We start from the raw sequence: 6,744 nt of genomic DNA, 5'->3' as shown, positions 1-6,744 counted from the left end.
CTAATGGTGGGGCTGTCGGCCCCTGCAGCCGTCTCTTCATGCATGACAGTACAGATGAGTTACACAACTGAATGACCTTATCTGGTTCTTGACCATAATGGGAAATCATTTTTCAGTGTAACTTAATAACTTCTAATGCTGAAGAATATACATAAAACACTAATCGGCCGTCATTCCACCTCAGAGCCACATAAAAACCAACAACCGCACACGTTCTCACTAATGGGGTCTTTGGACTTTGTGAGGAAACCAGAACCCCCTGCGGGAAACCCACACAAGCATGGGGGAACATCCACAGTGCACGTGAAAGGGCCCGTGTGAGATCTGAACCAGGAACCTGCGAGTTGTCAGAAGGCGTCTTGTATTAGCCACAGTGAATGACCAGTTGACATAGACCGCCATGGAAGGTAATTCACACACATACTCGAGTACTGTGATTAAGTAAAATGCTTCATACTGCAATCATACTGGAGTGGTTCCTTTTCCACTGTATTCAATATCAACATTTTCACGTCACACGTTTATTTGACATCTCTAGTTGCTTAGGTTTGAGATTCTGCACTCAGAGCAACATAACAAGCATTTAAAGGGACACGCCAACATTTTGGAAGTTGGTTTGAAAAGAGGGTGTAACCCTCTCTCTTACGTGCATCTATTGATCTGACAAAGGTCCCGCTGGCCCAGCTGAACATAGTTGCTGGACATAGATTTCTACACCTAACTGTCAAAATAAACTACCTAATAACTACAAAAATGTAAATAAATGTACATGATGAGACTTGTACATTCACCTTGAGTAGAAATGACAACGTAAAATGAGATGCAACAATCTTTGCTAGATATAAGGAAGCTGCAGCAGCACCGCTGCTTCTGGATCCTCTGGCCCACATTCGTCACCCCCATCCGATGACTGCACCCTGACAGAGTCAGCCACATTTAGCAATAACCCCCCGCTGGCTGTTAACACCATTCAAGGAAGCTACCACAGGGTCCTGGGGGTGTTGTGCACAAGCACCACATCCAAAATAAAATAAGTGCATAGTTCCTTTTATGTACTGTATCTGTTTCTAATGTTGTTTGTATCAGACACAAGATCAGTCCACAGGTGTTATCAACTAAATGAGAATGTTTCAGGGTGGTTTGGAAGCTTATTTTTTCACTTGTGATAGATTCAGTTATGGTAATTTATTTTGTTGTTTATCATTATTCGAGCTAGCGAAAGCATGTGGATGTTAAATAGGAGGGGTCCTAGGATAGCACCTTGGGGAACTCCACATCTAAGGGCCAATCCCAATGTTCACCCTACTTTCTACCACTAGCCCTCACTCACTACCACTAGCCCTCACCCACTACCACTAGCCCTAAAAATTAATTAAATTAAGCAACAAGGCCCTTGTAATCTTCCCTAGGGATTGGGACACCACTTGCTACGTCACTGCGTGGTTTACGTTCGGGTACGTAAGCGACTGCGTAGTTACGTTTGTACATACTGTACGTCACACCATATCAGGAAGCCGAGAGCAAAAGCAAGCTAAAAGCTGTTTTAATTTCCACTGTAGCGCTGTTAATATCTCACTTTATTAAGTTTTAATATTTTTTCAGGCGTAAAAGTAACCGTTAAGATCCCCAACCTGGGCTCAGTTTATCCAAATAACGGCTGTTAAGAAATTTGCTCCGATGTTTTCTGGGATGAGAAGAGTCGCCGGTGATTTATGGTTCCGCGTTAAATCGACACAGAGCCTACGGCGTAGGTTACGCGTACCCTACCCTTCCACAGTCTCTATTCATGTGGATGTCTTTGAACACCTTAACAAGGGCAGTCTCAGTCCTGTGGTGAGCATGAAAACCAGACTGGAAGACGTCAAAGCGTTTGGTCAGGGTTAAGAAGGTATTTAACTGTCGAGACAGCCTTTTCAATAACCTCACTGATAAATTGAAGATTTTAGACGGGTCTGTAATTTACAGTAGCATGAGCAACTTGTCCAAATTGTTCTTTTTCAACAGTGGTTTGATGACTGCAGTCTTCAAGATCTTCAAGGTCTTCAAGGTCTGGGGGAAAACACCTGACAAAAGGGATGAGTTTACTATTTGAGTCAGATCAGATAGCATGATGGGTAAAACATAAATATTGTGACAGCAGGAGGATGAGTTTAGCTGATCCATATCAGCCTCCAGGTTTTTGTAGTTGATTGGCTAAAATGGTGTCATTTTGTCCAAATTGGTTTTGATAGGAGACATTGCAGGTCTTAGTAGAGGGGAGTTCAGATGTTGCTGACACAGGAGGGTTTGTTAACGGTCCACAGCAGCAAACAAGGCACAACTGTTATTGATGTTTTTGTTGATGATTTCAGAATAGAAGGACTCCCTTGCAGTCCTCAGTTGTAGATTATATACGTGAAATCACTCTTTATAGATGTCATAGTGGACCTGGAGTCCAGTCTTTCACCACGATTGTTTGACTTTTTGACACTCCCTTTTTTCATTTCTTATTAATTTCTCCAAGGAGATTTAATCTCACCAGAGACAACCTTCACCTTAGTGGGGGCACTGATGTCTGCAAACTTTACAGTGGAAGTTATGTAGTAGTTCAATTACAGGACAGAGTTGAGGTGAAAGACTAGACTTGGTTAAACATTTCATTTTTATCCTTAAAAAATAGTTTTTTATTTATCACTTACTACTTGAGTGGATGGAGATGGTGCTTTAAAAAGAAAAACTGAAAAGTGGCCAGACAGGACCACATCAGTCACAGAAACCTTGGAAATGTTAAGACCCTTACTGATGATCATGCCAGAATAAGCCCCCATTTGTGCGTTACCTGTTTCACATGTTGAGTAAAACCAAACCTTTTAAGCCCACCGCATAGCTCTTTAGCCCCTCTGTCTTGGGGGTTGTCAACATGGATGTTAAAGTCTCCCACGAATATTAAACACTCAGAATCAACACATATTACAGGCAGCAGGTCATTGAAATCATAGAAAAAGTTTGCATGGTGTTCTGGAGGCCTAGATGTTCTTAAACATCACTAATGTTTGACTCTCACCATCCTCTGGAGCACAAACTGGGAGTGATCCGCACCCTACAACATCGGGCAGAGACCGTGCCCACCAACCCAGAGGCAAGGGACAAAGAACAGCAACATATAAAGCAAGCGTTAAAACAGTGCCACTATCCTGAGTGGGCCTTCATCAAAACACAAAAGAACCAGCAGAAAGATCCAAAACCAGGAAACACCAGAACTCCAAAACCCAGAAAAAGTCATATTGTCGTTCCATATGTGGCTGGACTGTCTGAGAAGTTCCAAAGGGTTTTCTCCAAGCACAACATCCCTGTGTACTTTAAACCTAAAAACACCTTGAGACAGCGGTTGGTCCACCCTAAGGATCAGATTCCCAAACATCAAAAGACCAACCTGGTGTATGCAGTGAAATGCACAGAGGAGTGCAAAGAGCTCTACATTGGGGAGACAAAACAGCCGCTCAGCAAACGCATGTCGCAACACAGGAGGGAGAATTCTTCAGGACAAGACTCTGCAGTCTACACCCACCTACAAAAAGAAAAATACAGTTTTAGGGATCAGGACGTCCACGTCCTGGACAGAGAGGATGGATGGTTTGAGAGGGGCGTCAGGGAGGCCATCTATGTGAAAGTGGAGCGAACCTCTTTAAATAGAGGGGGGGGACTGAGACATCATTTGTCCTCATCTTACAATGCTGTTTTGAAGACATTACCCCGGCGCTTAACAGACCAACCAACTTGCTCCACCTCACAGGTGGGGGGAGGGGCATCTGTTTAGGCTCCTGGGACACCATCTTCTGGCTCACTCATTGGGCAGTCATGTGACCTTAGTTATGTGACTCCTTTGTGTCTATAACTGTCAGAGCTACTTCCTGTGGACCAAACAACTGATGAAGGTGTTTGGATGAACACCGAAACGTCTTGTGTTTTTAAGTATGTTTTAAGTCCAGAGTTTTTAAAATAAAATCCTTTTTAGAAGAACTTTCTACCTGGATAAATGAATCTCCACAGACACATCACTAGAGAGAGGCCCTTTTTTTAGACTTCAGTGAATCATGACCCCCCCCCCCCCCCTATGCTCTCTAATTTCACTTAAAAAACTAAAGTTGTGAGGCATCAACTCTATCACAGCAGGTGTTTTACCGTTTTCACTCAAGAACATAAGAACATAATGTCAAGATGATGCTCAGTCATGAAATCATTGATTAAAAGTGTTTTTTCCTGACAGATCTGACACTTACCAGAACCGGTTACAGTGGATTAACAACTAGTTTTATTTTGGGGCGGAAAGTTGAGATTGACAAGGAATAAGTGTTAATGTTACTATTCAGTTTCTAATCTTGTCATCTTTTCTTTTTCTGACCTATCAGCACAGAGATGTTACGGCATTCTCCCAAAGGGGGCCTGAGCTCTTCATGGAAAGAGTCCCTGTTGGTGAAGTCACCGCGTGGACCCGGGACATGTCAGCTTATTCCTGGAAGGTTCTGAACACCAACAGCCTCGTCTCCCTTGAGATGCTGAGGAGACGGATCATGACGCCGCTGTGAAAGTCCACTTTGTGGAGGGGGGGGGGGGGGGGGTGGGCTCTGCTCTTGGTGGACGCTTGTTTAGTGCGAGGGGCTGGATGATGGACGTTATCAGGAGAAGACATGAGACTTGGGGCGTGGTGGGAGTTGGATTCCAGTCCTGACAAGGTTTTTCATGTTGTACGTGGAATCCAGGAGTGGGGAGTCTGGGCTGAGTGCAGAGGGTGGGGAGGAGGTTTGGGGCTCTCTGTTGGGGCTGAGGGGGGCTCCACCTGTCCTGTTCGAGCCTGGGGAGACTCCGCTTGTTGCTGTGACGTATCAGTCCTCCGTGGTCCATCCTTATCTCAGCAGGCAGCAGTCCTCCCTCAGAACGCCGTCCTATCAGTTGATTTCCGCGCCTCTGTTCTTGGCGGTAGCTGCTGGTGTCTGATTCACAGAATGAAAAATGTTGGAGGTGAACAGCCGTGCTCCATAGGCCTATTTATTAAGAGAAAACCCATCTGCCTTAAAAAGATATCTGCGTTCCCAGAAAATGTTCAAGTTATCAATAAAGTTCACTGATTTTTCCTATTGTTGCTTCACAACATCAAGGACCCCTGCGTGTATGAGGAGGTTTCTTACTGCTGGACGCTCACCAGCCATCATCAATGTTTTCTTAGAAATATCAGATACCATGTTGTTGGTAAGACAGAGTACTTTAGTGTAGGGGACTGCTTGATAGGCGGAGAAGAGAATGGCATTGACCGACTTGAAGGCAACATGAGCTAACTTCCTTTAAAATAAATCATGCATCCATCCATCCATCCATCCATCCATCCATCCATCCATCCATCCATCCATCCATCCATCCATCCATCCATCCATCCATCCATCCATCCATTTTTATACCCATTTCATCCTGTGCAAGGTCACGGGGGTCTGCTGGAGCCTATCTCAGCTCATTACAGGCGAGAGGTGGGGGTCCACCATGGACAGGTCACCAACCTATCACAGCCCCCCTTTTCTGTTTGGATTATGACTTCATGGAGAAAAAAGCAGTTTGTAGTCAAAGTCACACTGGCTTGTTGACTGCAGGACCCCCCCACAACCACCCCACCCCAAACTTATCAAGTGGTTTGAGTTTAGCAAATGTGGAAAATATATTAAAAAAAAAAAAAAAAAACCCATCATCATTGTTAAAGGAAACACAATCAAGGCTGTGCAGTGTTCATCTGAGCATCTCATCACATGGGTGTCGTCTCTAGAGCGAGCCCCCAGTGGCCAGTCGAGGAACTGCAACTTGTCAGTTTCATAAACGCTTCAGTCAGGAAGTTGTCGGCGCTTTGGGCGGACGCACCAACTTTGCTGTGATGTCCGTGCGCTTCACCCGGACCATCTCTAGCAGCAGTGTGGCTTAAGCCCATTTAAGATGTAATCAGAACACACAAGAACCTGTCTCTCTTAAACAAGAAGATACATTAGACTTTTGTACAGTATTATCAAACAAAAAAAAGCCCTCGTTTTTTTTTATCAATAATTATTGTTCCTTAGTATCATTCTCTAAATATTTAAACCGTTTTACTTAAATGTAACGTATTTGTCCCCTTACAAGTGAAGTGGGTCTATTCTTGGCTCTTCTCCACACCTCTTCTTTTTGTGTTTTGCAGCCAATCAACCTGTTGGCTGTTGGATGTTATGTAAAAAAAAAAAAAAAGATGCGCGTCACAAATCCTCCACAAGGTGCCAGACTGACAGCTTTACCTATTTACAGACATCTGTATTGAAAAAAAGAGGGTGAAAAATAAATATAGATCGCCACACTGTATTCCCTGTTGTACTGGCTCATGATTTATAAGTTTGTAACACTCAAAAGTCGGTATGCAGTTGACTGAACTAAAAAGTTTTGAGCTCTGTAAAGACTTATGCCACTTTAAGTGCACTTAAATTTTGAGAAAAACAAGAAGATATGAGACTTTTGCAGTAGCCTATTATCAAACAAAAAAACAGCCCTGGTTTTTTTTTTAATCAATAATGATTCTTCCTTAGTATCTTTCTCAAAATATTTAAATCATATTTAAATCGTTTTACTTAAATGTAACGTATTTGTCCCCTTACAAGTGAAGTGGGTCTGTTCTTGGCTCTTCTCCTGGACCACACCTCTTCTTTTTGTGTTTTGCAGCCAATCAACCTGTTGGCTGTTATGTAAAAAAAAAAAAAAAAA

Source organism: Cololabis saira, chromosome 9 (assembly GCF_033807715.1).
Source record: "Cololabis saira isolate AMF1-May2022 chromosome 9, fColSai1.1, whole genome shotgun sequence".
NCBI classification, from domain to species: Eukaryota; Metazoa; Chordata; class Actinopteri; order Beloniformes; family Belonidae; genus Cololabis; species Cololabis saira.
The sequence above is the reverse complement of the archived record's forward strand: the minus strand, read 5'-3'. Positions refer to the sequence as shown.